Source organism: Trichosurus vulpecula, chromosome 1 (genome assembly GCF_011100635.1).
Source record: "Trichosurus vulpecula isolate mTriVul1 chromosome 1, mTriVul1.pri, whole genome shotgun sequence".
Taxonomy (NCBI): Eukaryota; Metazoa; Chordata; class Mammalia; order Diprotodontia; family Phalangeridae; genus Trichosurus; species Trichosurus vulpecula.
Window position 1 is genome coordinate 339,830,970 of NC_050573.1, and position 19,671 is coordinate 339,850,640.

Below are 19,671 nucleotides of genomic sequence, written 5' to 3' on the forward strand. Positions count from 1 at the left end.
CACAAAAACTGCTGGGGAAATTGGAAAATGGTAGGACAGAAACTGGGCATAGACCAATATCTTACACCATATACCAAAATAAAGTCAAAATGGGTTCATGATTTAGGAATAAAGGCTGAAAATATGAGCAATTTGGGAGAGCAAGGAATAGTTTACCTATCAGATTTATGGAAAAGAAAAGAATTCATGACCCAACAAGAGATAGAGAGGATTACAAAATGCAAAATGGATAATTTTGATTATGTTAAATGGAAATGTTTTTTTACAAAAAAAGCCAATGCAACAAAGATTAAGAGGGATGGAGAAAATTGGGAGAAAATCTTTACAACTAGTGTCACTGATAAAGGCCTCATTTCCAAAATATACAGGGTACTGAGCCAAATATATAGGAATACAAGTCATTCCCCAATTGAGAAATGGGCAAAGGATATGAACAGACAGTTTTCAGAGGAAGAAATTAAATCAAATCCCCTCTTAGATACCACATCCCTCCTGACAGATTGGCTAAAATGACAAAATAGGAAAATGATAAATGCTGGAGAACATGTGGGAAAATTGGAACACTGTTACATTGCTGGTGGAGTTTTGAACTGATCCAGTCATTCTGGAGAGCAATTTGGGAGTATACCCAAAGGGCTATGAAAATGTTCTTACCCTTTGACCCAGTAATACCACTTCTAGGATTGTATCCCAAAGAGATCACACAAGTGGGAAAAGGACCCATATGTACAAAAAATATTTATAGCAGCTCTTTTTGTAGTAGCAAAGAATTACAAATCAAGGGGATGCCCATCAATTGGGGAATGCCTGAACAAGTTGTGGTATATGAAGGCAATGGAATACTATTGCGCGATAAGAAATGGGGATGATACGGACTTCATAATAACATGGAAAAATCTACAGGATATAATGCTGAGTGAGCAGAGCAGAACCAGAAGAACATTATACACAACCACAGGTATATGGATTCTGTGATGATTAACCCTGATAGACTTTGCTCTTCTCAACAACACAAGGTGCAAAGACAACTGCACAGGACTCATGATGGAGACAGCTATCTACATCCAGAGAAAGAACTATTAAGCATGAATGCAGATTGAGACACACTGTTTACTCTTTTTTTTCCTTTTTTTTCTCTTTTGTTTGTTTTTGTTTGTTTGGTATTTTTTTTGTTTTGTTTCTTCTTTCTCCTGATTCATTCCATTGGTTATAATTCTTCTTTACAACTTGACTATTGTGTAAATAAGTTCAATGTGAAGTTATATGTATAAGACATATCAGATTACATGCAGTTGGGGGGGGTAAAAAATGTGGAACTCAAAATTATGTGGAACTGAGCATTGTAAACTAAAAATAAAAAAATCTTAATTAAAAAAATAAAAGAATTTCCACCATGGGCTTACTGAAGTGACGGTGGGGCTCCTTTCATGAGGAGAAAGCATGGAGCATGTTCCTCAGCTTCTTCAGCCCCAAGGTTAAGGTCTTCCTTCCTGCATTTGGTAGTGGCATTCAAGAGGAATATGGCCGGAAATATGGCACTCCACCTTCCTGGTGAGCTGAGGGGCATGGGGGCCATCTAACCCATCCACTTTCTGCAAGTTCTTAAAAAAACAGAAATGTTGGGTCAGAGCTAATTTCATATTTCTCAGTCACTTAAATACACATAAATATGTGTAATTATATGTGTATATATATATATATATATATATATATATATATATATATATATATATATATTCCTTCCCACATTAAATTTTCCATGATTCTGGCCTTTTATTTTGTAAAATTCTAGACCTAGTCATTATGGAAAAAAATATAAAAGTTCCCATTTTTTTTGTACTGGAAAATTAGCTATTAGGATGAGTAGGCCATAGCCCACTATGCCCATTTTTAACAGATGTTATTGTTTTTCACTATATTTTAAAACATTATCATACAAAGTAAAATTGCTTTTTAAAAATGGGACTAAAGTAGAAAATATTTGTTTTTTTATCTGGAAAAATGTTTCTAGTTTACTTAGGGACATCCATTTTAATGGTAAATAGGAACTTGAAGTGGCTGTCCTGAGTTTCAAAGTATCAAATTATACCCTCAAAATAAGTGGAAAGCTTTGCCACTTTCCTCTACACATTTCTATTGATAATTCTTGGTTATATTTTAAATATTTATTCACCAAACCATGAGCAGACATAAACTTGTGCTTCTATGTATATTCAGTAATAATATACACTCAGTTATAATATCCCCCAATAGACAATGGTTAAAGGATATAAATGCAAGAAAACCTTTGTGTAAAGGAATGTATGTTTCACTAGGCAATTCACTTGACTACCTATTATCTTGTATTTGTATGTTAATGCTGGTTTAACACAATTGTTCATTATTATTTACATGGCATTTTTTGTTTATGGCAGAAATTCTACCAAACTGAATGTTGTGAAGATATAGGGATGTGTAAATACCAATTCAGAATATTTCCAGAGAAAGCCATGGTCAAATAAGAGAAGAGATAGACATATGTAGATATTTTCTTACTTATTCAGTCAATCAGTCTACTGAAGAGCATCACAAATTATGTGTACCTATATTATCAGACAAACTGTCTGCTCTGTTCCTTACTTACTATGAAGCCCATGTCTCTTATCTTGCCTGGATCTGTAATTAAAATATCTCAGTATTTACACTGAGGCTCACATCAGCCTGAATCAAGCTACAGTGGGGAGGAGGTGAATAGGGTTATCTAAAAGTCAAGAACTGCTATATTAAAAAAGGGCATTAAAGATCATTCCAATTTTCTATGAGGGGAAACTATAAGAATGTGATCTGGAATACATACTAATCTTGAAATGGGAAAGAGAGTGAGTAGCTAAGTATGAACTAAAATGGTTATTTTGAATATGGACTTTCCTAAAATATTGCTCAATAATAACATTAAGCAACCCTTTACCCCCAAAATAAAAGAAAAACAGGAGAAAATCCAAATTTATAGAGAGGAAGAATTTAAATGTTTGTTGTATGTGCTCTTAAATAAAAAAAAAAATTACTAGATTATTAGCTCCTTGAGTGCTCACTGAGGTAAGGAAATTGAAAGAGTCCACAGGTCCATTGTTTATAGCATAGTTCTAAATATATATTGAGAGAGGGAGAAAGGGAGAGATAGAAGGGGGTAAATTATTTCACATAAAAGTGGCAAGAAAAAGCAGTTCTGCTGGAAGGGAAAAGGGGACAGGTGATGGGGAATGACTTGAGGAGGGAATAACATACACACTCTATTGAGTATCTTACTCCAGAGGAAAGTAAGGGGAAGGGGATAAAAAAGGAGGGATGATAGAAGGGAGGGCCGATAGGGGCATGAGGTAATCAAAAGCAAACACTTTTAAAAAGGGACAGGGTTAAGAGAGGAAACTGCATAAAGGGAGACAGGATAGGATGGAAGAAAATATAGTTAGCCTCTCACAACATGATTGTTGTGGAAGTGTTTTACATAATGATACATGTGTGACCTATGTTGAATTGCTTGCCTTCCTAGGGATGGTGGGTGGGAAGGGAAGAGGGGAGAGAATTTGGTACTCAAAGTTTTAAAAGCAGATGCTCAAAAAAAGTTATTTTTGCGTGTAGCTGGGAAACAAGATATATAGGGAATGGGGCATAGAAATCTATCCTGCCCTATAAGAAAGTTAGGGGAAAGGTGATGGGGGGGAATGGGGTGACAGAAGGGAGGGCTGACTGGGGAACGGGGCAATCAGAATATATTCCATCTTGGAATGGGGCAGAAATGGGAAGAAAATTTGTAAGTCAAAATCTTGTGGAAATCAGTGTTGAAAACTAAAATATTAAATAAAAATGATAAAATTTAAAAAAAATAAATAATGCATTATACTTTGTTCATAGTGCTTTGAAGAACCTGAGCATAGGCAGGTTCTCAATGAAAGCAGGTTTCAGAGAGAAAAGTGGGATCCTTGGATATTCTATTAGTTTGTAAATTTTCGTGTTGCCTCAGAAAGTAGAGTTTAAATTTCCATCAAGGACATTATTCTCTTGAGTTTTGACCTCACAGCTTGGTTTAGTTTAATGCAAAGAGTGTTGTGCTGTGTGAACTTGGGAAAGTCACTCAAATTCTATTTCCTTATATCTAAAATGAGGATGATGGACTAGGTGACATCTGAGTTCTATCAACCAACCTGGTTTTCTAGCTGGATTTTTAGAGTATAGTATTATCTCGTTTCTCTATCACCTTGCCAGAGTTACAGAAGAGAAAATCATTTGTATTAGCTATTCTGGAGGCCTCTGTATGAAATTATAGTAAAGAAAACAAATTATCAATTACAGAAATACTATTTTGAAATCTAGGATGAAAAAGCTACTCATGAAAAACTTTCTCTACAAATCTAGATCCATATCTTTTCTACAAATTTTAATCTTAAAGAATCTCCCGGAGCACAAAGAGAATGAACAATTCTGAGCCCATATTTGTCAAAGGTAGGATTTGACACTTGGTCATCACTGAGAGGCTAGATCTTAATTTATTATACCACATTACCTCTCCATAATAAAACAACTTGTTGTATACCAGTATGGTTTTGCAGTGGGAGAGCTCTATTATATTTTATATCACTTCTCAGGTATCTCTCTCCTGGCAGCCATCTTGGCCAAAAGTCAGCAACTAATCATATCAATAAAGGTTTCTCTAGAATTTTACCAGGAATTGAAGTTAAACTGCCATAGTTATACTTTGTAAACAATATTATTTTGATTTTAAAAATGTGACAGCATTTGCCTTTCTACAGATCCATGATTGGTTGGTTATTGTCCTTTATTTTTGAAGAGGACCAAAATGATATCACTTTGTTAGAGTCAAGTTGTAGTGTGTTTGACTGTGTCTGATCATACTAATGTGAGTTGGGAATGCTATACCACATGTCAGGTACAAATAGTGCATGTGAACATTTGTGGTGAATTCTCTAAATTCGTACATCTCACATTTCTTTTGAGCTACTTTAATTTTGCTTTGCTTGTAGAGCAAGGCTCCTCCTCTGATGAGGGCATGCCATGCTGGGTAGTCCTGTGCCAGTGTCTTCTATGTCACACAATCTATTCCAACCTTCTTAAGAGAGATCTTGAGAGTGTCCTTGTATCAATTTGTCTGACCACCATGTGGGCACTTACCCTGTGTGAGTTCTCCATAAAAATAGTCTTTTGGCTAGCATATGTTTTGCATTCAAATAACATAGCCAGCCCACTGGAGTTTCACTCTCTACAGTAGAGTTTGAATGCTTTGCAGTTTAGTTCAGGAAAGGATCTCAGTGTCTGGTCTCATCCTGCCAGGTCATTTTCAGAATCTCCCTAAGACAATTCAAATGGAAATGGTTCAATTTCCTGGCATGGTGCTGGTATACTGTCCAGGTTTCACTGGCAGCTCTGTAGAGCATCAGTTTTGTAGTCAGTTAAATAGCTCTTCTCTCCCATATTTTTCTTTGGAGCCTCCCAGACACTGAGCTAGATCTGGCAATGCATATGTTAAACTTATTATCACTGTATATATCCCTGGAAAGTAATACTGCCCAGGCAAGTGAAGTTATCTACAGTTTTCAAAACTTCTCCATTTTCTGTAACCAATGGTTCCACATACAGATGGTGTGGTGTTGGCTGATGGAGCACTTGTTTTTTCTTGGTATTAATTTTTAAGCCAAAATTACCACAAGCAGCAGAGAATCTATCCACACTTTTTTGAGTCTCAGTTTCAGAGGCTGTACTGAGTGCACAATCATCTGCAAACAAAAAATCATGTACCAACACTCCCTCCACTTTGGTTTTGGCTTGTAGCCTTTTCAAGTTGAAGAATGTGCTATCAGTATGGTAGCTGACATTGACACTGTGTTCATTGAAGAAATTTGATAACATGGTTGAAAATATCATGCTAAAAAGCATGGGAGTAAGCACACAGTCTTGTTTCACTCCATTGGTAACTGGACAAGCATGAGAGCATTGTGTATGATTCAGAACCCTTGGAAGCATGCTGTTGTGAAAATAACATAATACTGATGACCTTCTTTGGGCTACAAAATTTTGACATAATTAAATTTTCCACACGCTTTCATTACTGACAGTATCAAAGGCCTTGGTCAGATCTACAAATGTTGTGTACAGACATCTGTTCTGTCCCTGGCATTTCTCCTGGAGTTGTTGGGCAGCAAACACCATATTGACCATTCCCTGGTCCTTTCTGAAGCTCCTCTGTCTCTCAGGTAGATGACCATCTTACAGGAGAAGGATCAGACTATTAAGGAGGACTCTGTCAAGAATCTTGCCAGCAATGGCTACGAGAAAGACACCCCCCTGCTCCCCGCTGCCCCACCATGATTATCAGAAGGCAATCTATTTCCTTTACCTTTATAAAGATGAACAATAGAGGCATGCTTGAACTCCTGGGAGATAACCTCGTCTTGCCATATAATATGGAAAATTTCAGTCAGCTTTTGTATGAGCAATGGACCTCTCAAGTTGTAAACCTCAGCTGGAATAGACTTAGCCCCAGGCACTTTGCTATGAGAGAGGAGTTTAATGGCATTCAGAACCTCTTCTTCAGTTGGAAATTTGTCTAGAGAGGGATTGACCAAATTCTACCTTCTGTGGTTTCAGCTTTGATTGATGATGGTCTGTTGAGAACACTATGGAAGTGTTCAAACCATCACATGTCCTTATCACTAATCAATGTGGCTCCATCAGCCCTGAGTAGCTTTGATGCACCATAGGTCTTTGGCCCATAAATAGCCTTCAGGGCATCAGGAAAGCGCTTTGGATTGTTACTATCAGCATAAAAGTGAATTTCATCTTCCTTCTTCCTGAACCAAGAATCCAGCAACTGTCTAAGCTTTGCTTGTACTTTACTTTAGATGGAATTGAATCCTGCCTTTTTAGAGGTGGATGAATAATTCTGCTGATAATCCCTGTGGAGTTCTCATTTTTCATTTAGCAGCTTGTGAATTTCCCCATTATTTTCATCAAACCAAACTTGATGTTTGTGAGTGTTCTGCCCCAGATGAACAAATACAATGCTGTCCACCAAATATGTGAAAGCTGCCCACTCCTTTTCTGCTCTGCTGTTGCCAATTATGTGTTGGCTCAACTTTCCCCTCAAATAAGCACCAAACTTCCCCACTCAGAGGAGAGTCCTAATCAGTTGACATTAATTCTTCTGGTGGTTATTTTGCCTTGGGGCCACTGCTTTTGTTGAATGTGAATATTTAGCTTGGAGAGCTAAATATGATCAGTCCAGCACTTTATGCCACATGTTGCTTTCCTCACTCTCAATTCCTGTCTGTCTCTTCTCCTTACAATCACATAGTTTATTAAATTCCAATGTTTGCTGTTAGATTGCATCCACAAATTTTATTGCATTTAGATAAATGGAAGACAATGTTGATGACGAGAAGCTTATGAGATGCACAAGTCTTCAGTACTAAGTGATCATTGCCATTGCTGTTTCCAACTCCATTCCTCTCAAGAATTCCTCCTTGCCATGTCTGGTAGTCTGAGGCTCAGTTATCATTAAAGTCACCCAGAATTATAAGGATCTCCAGGTTTTCTTAAAATTTTTCTTTGACTTCACCAGGATTCTTCATGGTGGGAGCATAGGCACTGATAGTGGTGGTATGGCCTTTTCCTGCAAATGACGATCATATTATCCTGAACCTGTTGTTCACTCCTTTTGGAAGACATACAACCTTGTTGACTAGATTGGTTTCAATTGTAAAACCTACACCAACTTGATGGCACTCCCCTTCATTGCATCCACTGCAGAAAAATATGTATCCACTTCTGACTTCATTAAGCTGGTCTTCATTTGCCAGCCTTGTTTCACGCAAGGCTGTTTTTGGATGTGATACTTGCTGACTTCTCTCACAAGACCCATTTGTCTTTCAGGTCTACTGCATTTTGTGTTGTCTGTAAGTGTGTGTACATTCCATGTACCAATGATAAATGGAATAATCTTTGCAGGAATTTTTGTAATTTTTTTGCATGAGTTTTGTCCACAGTGTTTGAGACCCCTTGGTTATCCTCAACCTGGTTTATCATTTCTGCTGAAATGGTTACTGTGGTGTGGCCACTGTGCATGGTATAGCTTTTTGGAGCCACAGTTGAGAGTTAGGTGGACCAGGTAGACACAAAAGGTACAAAGCAGACCTTAAAAGGGTTTAGCTGCCCTTACAGAGTTACTAGTCTTCCCTGAACATTAGTCTCTGCTAAATCCCTTCTGCAGAATCATATTTTACCCTCCACCTCCTATAGTCTTTCAAATATCACTCACATTAATTTATTAATGAGATGTGTGAATGCATTTTGTATCAGAGTATGCATTTTTGTCACCTGTGGTGAGATGCTTTGAGTGCATCAATGGCAACTAAGAGATCATATACTTAATTAAGTGAAATATTTCCTGTCCTTTAGAAGTTAGAAGTTATCAGTAGTAATGGTCTGAAGGAATTCATATGACCTACACAATTTTTATTTCTTTACTATAGGCTTCATATCAATAGTATCTATGGCTTCCTCAAAGCAAATAGAATTTTCAATTAAATATATTTTCCTGACCCTATTTTCAAAATTGCTCCAGAGATTTATGATGTGGCAAAGCCATTGAGTCAAAGCTATATCAACTTATTAATACTGAATATGACTTGAATTGAGACTTCAATGTTATTTTTTAATTAAGATTTAAAATCACATTTTATGTTTTATAAAAAAGTCCTTAAATCAGAAGGAAATTATATTACCCATTTAAATCTACACATTGCATCAAACAATCATTTACTTATAATAATTCACATGAAAAGTCTTGATAATTTAAAAAAATAAGTGACAGATTTTTTTGTGTATATGTGTGGTTTTGGCATCTGTTGCTGAGAACCTTAGTCATAAATGTTTCAACTTTTCTTATAAAAATCTAGCTTCATATGGCACTTTAAATTTTACAAATCAATTTCTTCCAGGGTCCTGTGAGATATGTAGTGACACATCATTTTTCCCATTGATGAATGAGGAGACTCAGGCTCAGAGAGTTTAGGTAATGTCCAATTTCACCCTGCTAATAGTGATCAAAGCCATGAATTAAAGAGCAATCTCTTGAATATGAATTCAGTGATCTCTTACACCATACTGATCATGTTTTCACATAAAATTATGAAGCTACTGCCATTTAGCAGCACAAAATATTAGAATTTGAAAGAATCCTAATGATTACCTTGTCCAGTGCCCTAATTATATAAAAAAGAATGCTGAGACTCTGAGAGGTTGTGACTTCTTTTAGCCTTAATAGAGAGTTGTTCTAGCATCTTTAACAAAGCAGAAATCTTCCTAGGAGATATTTATTATTGATATCTGTGAAAATATTTGATTTACTCATACCACTCCATGAATAGTTAAAAAGAAATGGATTCTAAGCTTTTTAAAAACAACTGAAATCTCTCACTAATGTTTGATAAACAACTACAATCCAGTCAATTGCCTTCTTATGAAATGTAAGATAATCCTTTGTGTTTTTTTTTCCTGTTCTTTGAACATGACTTCCTTGTAACATAGTTGGTTATCCATGAAAATATAATCAAAATGACAAGAACAGAGTCTATATAGCCTGCCAATTTTCTGTTGTTTTTCATCGTTGCTTTTTTTTTCTCCCTTCCTTTTTTCAAGCTGATTCTCACACCTGTTACTAGACTGCTATGCTTGTCAGAAACAATAAAAGGGAATGGCTTTAACCACTGGGAACAGACCTTTTGGTAGGACCATAGGGGAATCCCAGTCAGGAGCCAGCTGGTATTCTTAAATCTATTTATTGCTACAGGCTGTGAGCAAAGGGTTTCTTCTGTATGCTCTGTTCACATCATTTATTTTCAAACATGGGTCTTTCTTTGGCTTATAAAAAAAATCAGATGTAATATTTCCAATGTAAAATTTTCTGTCAAATACTCAGATGCTGTGAATTTGCAAGCACATGCTCCAAGCACTTAAAGAGAGGCTGCTGTCTGCATTGTATGTTTAGTTTCATTATTCCCTGAATATTCATTTGCTTGAAAAAAGGTGGAAAAAAGGTTTTGTGAACCGAAAGAAAGCCAAAGTCACCAACTATTTCTGGCAATATATTTATCCTTATCATCATTCCTATTCAAAGCAAAAATGATTTTAAGGTGGTCGTTGTTGTTGTTGTTTTCTTCTACCCTTCCCGGTATTTGCAATGCCAATCAAAATTCAATTATTTTCTGCTCAAAATAATTTTATTATTACAAAATAAACATAGGTGATGAATATGGCTTTTAACTATAAATTGGTAGGCCAATAACGAGGGAGATTTCTTGTGTTCCTGGGGGAAAAGACTAAAGAAAATTTTGGGAACTGAGGACATTGCCATCTTATTCTTAGGATTTCAAGTAATTTGACTGCAAAGCAGGAAAAAATATATATAAATTTAGCTCTGAATTTTGATTGCTTCCTATTCACACTGAGCTATAAATACTTAACTACAAAATTGGTTTTTGAATGTATTTACACTCATGGCCCTGGAGGTAAAAAGGAAAGAAAAAAAATAGAAAGAAAAAACTCAAAAGGAAAAAGGAATTAAGGGAGAAAAGCAGAAAAAAGAAAGTGATTTTATTAATATTTCACTGAGATAATTTTGAATATAAAATTGATTTCTTAAAAGTTCAGAATTTATATTTTGTCATATATTGTTGGAAGAGTCTGCTAATGATATCTGTTCATCTGTCAACTGTTTAAAGAAGTAACTCTGAACAAGTATCAACATTATGCAATGAGAAGTTTGGCTTTGATGTTAGTTGGAACACAAAGTTGTTCTTCAAGGAAAAAAAAATAGAATGTTATATCAGTATCATAAACTATTACAAGAACTAAGAATATGATTTCTAAGTGTTAGGTTTCAAAAACCCAAACCTGAAAGCTTAGAGAAAAAAAAGAGGAAATACTAAAGTAAAATCCTAAAGAATATGAACAGTGTGGAAAATAATCTGAAAAGAAATCTTCTAAGGGAAATAAGTACTTCAATATAGAATGATTTCATTGAAGCCTTAGAAATTAGCCCATTCCAATATGGTAATTTCAGAGGAAGATTCACAAACTTCCACCTCTCCCCCAGTTTCCACCATTTTCCCCTCTACTGTAAAATCTCTTTGGGTCCTCTTTTATGTCAGGCAATTAACCCCATTCTACCTGTCCCTTTCCTCCTTCCCCAGTGCATTCTTTTTCTCACCCCTTAATTTTATTTTTAGGCACTATCTCATCATATTCATCTCACAACTATGCCTTCTGTCTTTGTATACTCCTAAATGCCCTAATAATGAGAACATTTTTAGTAGTATCATCTTCCCATGTAGTAACATAAACAGTTCAACCATATTGAATTCCTCATGATGTCTCTTTCCTGTTTACCTTTTTAATGCTCCTTTTAAGTTTTGTACTTAAATGTCAAATTTTCTGTTCAGCTCTGGTGTTTTCATCAAGAATATTTGAAAGTGGCATGGCCAGGATGGTGGCATGAACACAGCTATCAACCAAAGTCCTCTAAACACCTGTAAAAATGACTCTAAACAAATTCTAGAGAAACAGAACCCATGAAATGATAGAGTGAAACAAGTCTCCATCCCAAGACAGCATGGATGGTCACTGGGAAGGGTCTATTGCATCCTTCTGGGAGCAGAGCACAGCCCAACATGGGCCATAGCTGAAGGGACAAAGCCAGAATAGACCTCATGAAACAAGCCTCAAGGCCGTGAATCACTGAGCTGTGGCAGTTTCCAGACTTCTCAATCCATAAATGCCAAAGACAACTGATCAGGTCAGTGGGAAAATTGTTGAACCCAGGTGAGAGAAGTGCATGGTCCGGCCCCAGCCCTGGGGTGGAGGAGTCAGCTGTGGCAGTGGCAGTGACAGCACAAATGGCAGGGACTGTTTCCACAGTGCCAGGTCCACAGGTGGGGGAAATCAAGTGGCTAATCAGAGTGGGAGTGCAGGAATCTCTTTGATGGTGCTAAGGAAGCTATCTCTTGCTTTATCCTGCTAGGATCTGGGACACAGTCCTGGTTGGTGGACATTGGGGGAGGAGGAGCCCTGGTATGGCAGAGCTTGCAGTGGATGTAGAGAGGGAGTCCTCCTCATAGTTCACAGGCCAGGAGAGGAGTCCTTCCTCTGAAAAAAAAATCATACCACTTTAGAATAGAAGTAGCTCTGAAAGCAGCAGCACAAAACCCCTGAAGCATGGGACATAGCACTGCACACTCAGAAAGCAGTAATACCCTGACAAAAAAAGCGAGAAGTCAAGTAATTTGCTGAGAAAATGAGCAGGCAGCATAAAAGTATTGAGGCTATAGATTCTTTTTTGGGGACAAAGAAGATCAAAACATACAGCCAGAAGAAGTTAACAAAGTCAAAGAGCATACATCAAAAATCTCCAAGAAAAGTGTGAATTGGTCTCAGGCCATGGAAAAGCTCAAAAAGGATTTTGAAAATCAAGTATAGAAGACGGCAGCTGGAAAGCAGGGACTTGCGTGAGCTCCCCCCAGGTCCCTCCAAAAACCTGTAAAAATGGCTCTGAACAAATTCTAGAACTACAGAACCCACAAAACAGCAGAGGGAAGCAGGGATCCATCCCAGGACAGCCTGGATGGTCGCAGGGTAAGATCTATCATGCACAGAGCTGAGGGGAGCGGAGCTCAGTGTGGGCAGCAGCAGTAACAACCAGACCAGGAGCCGGGTGGCACAGGCCCCAGTGCCCTGAATCAGTGAGCTGTGGCAGTTATCAGACTTCTCAACCCACAAACACCAAAGACAACAGAGAAGGTTAGTGGGAAAAGCTGGGGGAAAGAGTGAAAAGAGTTCACAGTTTAGCAACTGCCTCCCGAGGCAAGCAGGGGTGGTGCAGTTATAGAACTACAGCTGCAGCTGCTTCTGGCCCCAGGCCCACCTGGTGGGAGGCATTAAGTGATCAGAGCAGGAGTGCAGAGCCTGCTTAAGATCTGAGTCAGGTCCAGTCTGGTGGTTCTTGGGAAATGAGGAGTGCTGGTGTGGCAGAGGTGACTGTATAGAAATAGCTCTGAAATCAAGCTTGGAACAAAGTATTCTTTGCTCTACAAGCAGTCATACCCTGACAAAAAACTCAAGGGTCAAGTAAGTTGGCCAGGCAGTGAAAATGCACTCAGATTCAGTCTCAGACTTTGGAATCTTTCTTTGATGACAAAGAAGACCAAAACATACAGCCAGAAGAAGTCAACAAAGTCAAAGAGCCTACAACAAAAGCCTCCAAGAAAAACATGAGCTGGTCTCAGGCTATGGAAGAGCTCAAAAAGGATTTGGAAAAACAAGTTAGAGAAGTAGAGGAAAAAATGGGAAGAGAAATGAGAGTGATGAGAGAAAACCATGAAAAACAAGTCAGTGACTTGTTATGGAAACCCCCCCAAAATACTGAAAAAATATTGAAGAAAACAACACCTTCAAAAATAGACTAAGTCAAATGGCAAAAGAGCTCAAAAAAGCCAATGAGGAGAAGAATGCCTTGAAAGGCAGAATTATCCAAATGGAAAGGAAGGTCCAAAAGACCACTGAAGAAAATACTAACTTAAAATTTAGATTGGAGCAAGTGGAAGCTAGTAACTTTATGAGAAATCAAGATATAGAGGACTTTCAAGCTTTCTCAGTGAAAAGACCAGAGCTGAGTAGAAAATCTGACTTTCAAACACAAGAATCAAGAGAAGCATGAAAAGGTAAACAAGAAAGAGAAATCATAAGGGACTTATTAAAGTGGAACTGTTTTGTTTACATTCCTACATGAAAAATGATATGTATAATTCATGAGACCTCAGTATCATAGTAGCTGAAAGGGATATACATATATATATATACACACATCTATGTACATATGTGTGTGTATATACATATGTGTATGTATATATATATGTGTGTGTGTGTGTGTGTGTGTGTGTGTGTATATATATATATATATATATATATATATATATATATATATATATATATATAGACAGAGGGCACAGTGTGAGTTGAATATGGAGGGATGATATCTAAAAAAATAAAATCAAATTAAGGGATAAGAGAGGCATACATTGGGAGAGGGAGAAAGGGAGAGATAGAATGGGGTAAATTAGCTCACATAAAAGTGGCAAGAAAAAGCAGTTCTCTAGGAAGGGAAGAGGGGGCAGGTGAGGAGGAATGAGTAAATCTTGCTCTCATTGGATTTGACCTTCGGAGGGAATACCATACACACTCAATTGGGTATCTTACCCCACAGGAAAGAAGGAGGAAGAAGATTAAAAAGGGGGGATGAGAGAAGAGAGGGCAGACAGGGGGAGGAGGTAACCAAAGCCAAACACTTCCTAAAAGGGACAGAGTCAAAGGAGAAAATTCAATAAAGGGGGACAGGTTAGGAAGGAGCAAAGCATTGTTAATCTTTCACAACATATGTATTGTGGAAGGGTTTTACATAATGATATGCATGTGCCCTGTGTTGAATGCTTTCCTTCTTAGGGAGGGTGGGGGACAAGGAGGAAACAGGGGAGGGCATCTGGAACTCGAAGTTTTAAAAACAGACATTCGAAAACAACAAAAAAAAATGTCTTTGCATGCAATTAGGAAATAAGATACACAGGCAATGGGGCGTAGAAATTTATCTTGCCCTACAAGAGAAGAAGGGAAAGGGGGATGGGAGGGGAGTGGGGTGACAGATGGGAGTGCTGACTGGGGAATGGGGCAGCCAGAATGTCTGTCATCTTGGAGTGAGCGGGAGGATAGAAATGGGGAGAAAATTTGTAATTTAAACTCTTGTGAAAATCAGTGCTGAAAACTAAATATATTAAATAAATTAAATATAAAAAAGTTGAACAACAAGAAAAAGAAAATCAAGTATAGAAGTAGAGGGAAAATTGTGAAGAGAAATGAGAGTGATGCAAGAAAATCATGAAAAGCAAGTCGACATCTTGCTAAAGGAGACTCTGAAAATACTGAAGAAAATAACACCTTAAAAAATAGACTAACTGCAATGGCAAAGAAGCTCCAAACAGCCAATGAGGAGAAGGATATATTAAAAGGCAGAATTAGTCAAATAGAAAAGGAGGTCCAAAAGAGCACTTGGAGGCTTTTTTGACTTCTTCTGGCTGTACGTTTTAATTTTCTTTGTCTCCAAAGAAATTGAAAGAATCCACTGGTTGCCTCTTGAAAAAAGATCCCAAAGAGATAATTCCTTGGAATATTGTAGCCAAATTCTACAGTTCCCAGGTCAAGTGGAAAATATTGCAAGCAGTCAGAAAGCAACAAGTTGAGTATTGTGGAAACACCATCAGGAGAACACAAGATCTAGCAACTTCTACTTTAAGGGATCGAAGGACTTGAAATATGATATTTTAGAGGGCAAAGGAGCTAGGATTTAAACCAAGAATCACCTACCCAACAAAACCGAGTATAAAATTTCAGGGCAAATATGGACTCTCAATGAAACAGATGACTTTCAAACATTCTAGATGAGAAGACCAAACTGAATAGAAAATTTGACTTTCAGGTACAAGAATCAAGAGAAGCATGAAAAAGGTAAACAGTAAAATGAAGTCATAAGTGAATGTAAAATGTAAAATGATGATATCTAAAAATAAAACTAAGGGGTGAGAGAGTAATATATTGGGAGAAGATAAAAGGGAGAGATAGTATGGGTTAAATTATCTCATATAAATGTGGCAAGAAAAAGCTGTTGTAATGGAAGGGAAGAGGGAGTAGGTGAAAGGGAATGAGTGAATTTCTTCTAATTAGTTGTGGCTTAAGGAAGGAATAACACACACCCTCAATTGGGAATCTTAACCTATAGGAAAGTAGGGGTGAAGGGGACAAGAGGAGAGGGATGATGGAAGGGAGGGCAGATTGGGGGAGGAGGTAATCAAAAGCAAACCCTTTTTAAAAGGGACAGGGTCAAAGGAGAAAACTGAATAAATGGGGACAGGATAGAATGGAGGGAAATATAGTTAGTCTTTCACAACATGAGTATTATGCAAGTGTTTTGCATAACAACACATGTATAACCTATATTGAATTGCTTGCCTTTTCAAGGAAGGTGTGTGGGGAGGGAAGAAGGGAGAGAATTTGGAACTTAAGGTTCTAAAAATAAACGTTAAAAAATTGTTTTACATACAACTGGGAAATATGATATACGGGCAATGGCATATAGAAATCTATCTTGCCCTACAAGAAAGTAAGCAGAAGGGGGATGGGGGTAGTGGTGATAGAAGAGAGGACAGACTGGAGAAAGAGGCAATCAGAATCCATGCCACCTTGGAGTGGGGGGAAGGGTAGAGATGGGGTGAAAATTTGTAACTCAAAATCTTGTGCAAATGAATGTTGAAAACTAAAAATTAATTTTAAAAAAGAATGTATGAAAGTGCTCAATTTCATGGAATGTCTGCTTTTTCCCCTTAAGGATTATGCTCCATTTTGCTGGGTAAGTGATTCTTGGTTGTAACCCTAACTCCTTTGCCCTTGCTATATCCACTTCCCAGTGACCTCTTTCTTCAAGAAATTATTGTTTATAATTATGGGGCTTCTTTATAATGAATGAAACTTTATATTCTTATTACTTATTCCCAAGATAGGTGCTCTCTTCTTTTTCTCATTATGCTTACTTATTCCAAACTTTTCAATGAAGTCAATAGTCTTCAAAGTATATTATTATTCAATTTAGAGTGCCATTGAATTCTTCATTGAATCTCTTCATACTCAGCAACAGACAGTGAATAAGCTATTATTATTATTATTATTATTACTATTGTTATAGTTATTCTTGGATTACCATGGATTACCATGAGAATTTTAATACAATGTTAATAGACAATTAATGAAATATTATTTTTGGCAATGAATGAATAAGTAAATGAACAAGTGGATGAAAACACATTTATTTTTTGCTCTCTACCAAGCATTTTGTTAAGGGTTGTTGGTAAATTCTGATGGCCATTGCATTTGTTTTTCCAAAAGTGAACCTGTGCAACATCTTTCCAGTTTTGAAAAATGGTATTCTGATTTAATTTTTAAAATTTATGAAACTCTCAACTTGGCACTTGTTCAGATTCTTCAGTGGTATATCTACTCATTATACAAGGATCTCATATTTTGAGCATTGAAAATCTAGTTAAAAATCTAAAATTTTTGTTATTCTTAGTACCCTTTTCTAACTCTCAGTTGTTGTCACCATAGAAGTGGAAGAATGAACTAGATGCACAACGGTATGTGTGTATAAGTGAGTTTGTGTGTGCCTGTGCATATATGTGGGATCAAATTGTTCATTAAAAATTTGTCTTCATACTGATGATGAACATCTCTAGCCTTATCTAGGCTAATTCTAAGAAAAAGAAAAAAAAATCCATGATCTGTTGCCAGAATTACACTTTATACTATTCAGATATTTTAGAATTTCAAGAATTTTCATTCAAGTGGCACAGCTATGCTCACCAACTCCCCCAAGGTGAGCCATCAGAATAGGACTTTGTGGAGGATTTTCTTGTATTGAACTAATGTGTTTCTCTCCTAAGTTTCTACATATTGGTTCTATTCCTGCTCCCTGGCCAACAGAACAAGTCTTTTCCACATAATAGTCCTTGAAGTATTTGAAGGCCTTAATTATGCCTTCTTATTATCTCTGCATTATCTAAACCAGATTAAATATCCACAATTCCTTCAATCAGTCTATAACTATTTGTTAAGCCTGTCCTATGGGCCTTGCATTGTGCTTATCATAGGGAATAAAAAATTAAAAATCATATAGTCAGTGCTCTCATGGAGCTTATGTAATTTCAAGGGAGATGTCATGTAATGTTCAAACGCAAGAACATAGATATACACACAAAATAGAAGGCTTTGGCAGGGAGAGGAGAAGTAGTAAGAGTAATAAAGATTAAGAAAAGCCAAATATTCAAGGGTGTACTTTAGCTCGATGCTGAATGAAGTAAGGGATTCCATGAGATAGAAGTGAAGACGGAATGAATATCTCCCATAGTGATGAGAAAGGAAGAGGAGAGACAGGAGATGGAGTGTCCTGAAGGGAATTCTTATTTATTTAAAATTTATTATTTATTTATCTTAACCTTTCACATTCTTTTTGAATTTTTAGTTCCAAATTGTCTCTCTACCATCCCTCATGACCCACTGAGAAGGCAAGCAAAATGATATGTTTTACATATGAAATCATGCAAAATATATAACCCTTTTATCATTGCCCCTTAATATGTCTTATCTCATATCTCTCCTATTTCCTTATTGGGTAAAATATATTTCTATATCCAACTAAGAATAAGCACACACACATGCACACAAACACACACACACACATATACACACACGTGTGTGTGTATGTGTATTTCTTCCTCTTTGAACCACTTCTAATGAGATTAAGGTTCAAGCATTGCTGGTCAGCACACCTATCATCCCCTGGATTGTAAAAGTTCTCCCTTGTTCATCTCTTTTACATCAGAAAAATTTCCCCATCTTACCTCTCTCTTCCCCCTTCTACCAGTGAATCCTTCTTTCTAACCCTATTAATTTATTTTGGAGATCATTCCAACGTAATCTACTCATACTCAAGGCCTCTGTCTATGTAGAATCCTTCTAATTTCTCTAATAATGACAAAGTTCTAAGAAATTACATGTATCCTTTTCCCATATAGCAATGTAAACAATTTAACTTCATTGAGTACCTTAAGATTACTCTTTCATGTTTATATTTTTATGCTTCTCTTGAATCTTCTGTGTGGATATCCAGTTTCCTATTCAGCTCTGGTATTTTCATCAGGAATGCTTAGAAGTCCTCTTTTTCACTAAATATTTATTTTTGTCCTGCAAGATAACATTCGGTTGGGCTGGGTAGTTGATTCTTGGTTGTAACCCACACTCATTATTTCTTAAAACACCGCCGAATTCCGTCATAATCATACATAGCAGTTTCCCCAATTGGATATCCCCTCAATTTCTTTGCCAACATTTAAAGAGCTATTATAAATATTTTTCATACACACAGCTCCTTTTCCTTTAAAAAAAAATCCCTTTGGAATACAGACCTAATTGCTTGGTCAAAAGGTTTGCATGGTTTTAGAGTCCTTTGGGTAGAGTTCCAAATTGCTCCCCAGAATGGTTGAATCAATATGCAATTTCACCAAGAGTGAATTAGTGTTTTAATTTTCCCACATCCCCTCCAACATTTGTCATTTTCCTTTTCTCCCATATTAGCCAGTATGACAGGTGTGAGGTAGTACCATAGATATATTTTTTTTTAATTTGCATTTCTCTTGTCAATGATTTAGAGCAATTTTTCACATGACTATAGATACCTTGGGTTACTTTGTCTGAAAACAGCTTATTCATATTCTTTGACCATTTATCAATTGAATGGTAGCTCTTATTTCTGTAACTTTGACTCAGTTTCCTATATGTTTGAGAAATGAGGCCTTTTTCAGAGAATCTCATCGTAATTTTTTTTCACAATAACGATTACCAACTACGTTTTCCCCTCCTGTTTTTCCTACCCTCTTTCTCCTCTTACCTTGTCAATTCTCAAGTGTTTTTCTTCTGACTTTTACCTTCCCCAAACTTCCCTCCCATCTATCAGCTCCCCCTTCTCTTATC

The 19,671-nt window shown here is 36.9% G+C and overlaps 1 pseudogene; it reads right to left on the reverse strand.

The window, feature by feature from the left end:
• The window catches only part of LOC118838061, a 48,584-nt pseudogene that overhangs the window by 2,174 nt on the left and 26,739 nt on the right, over nt 1-19,671 (reverse strand).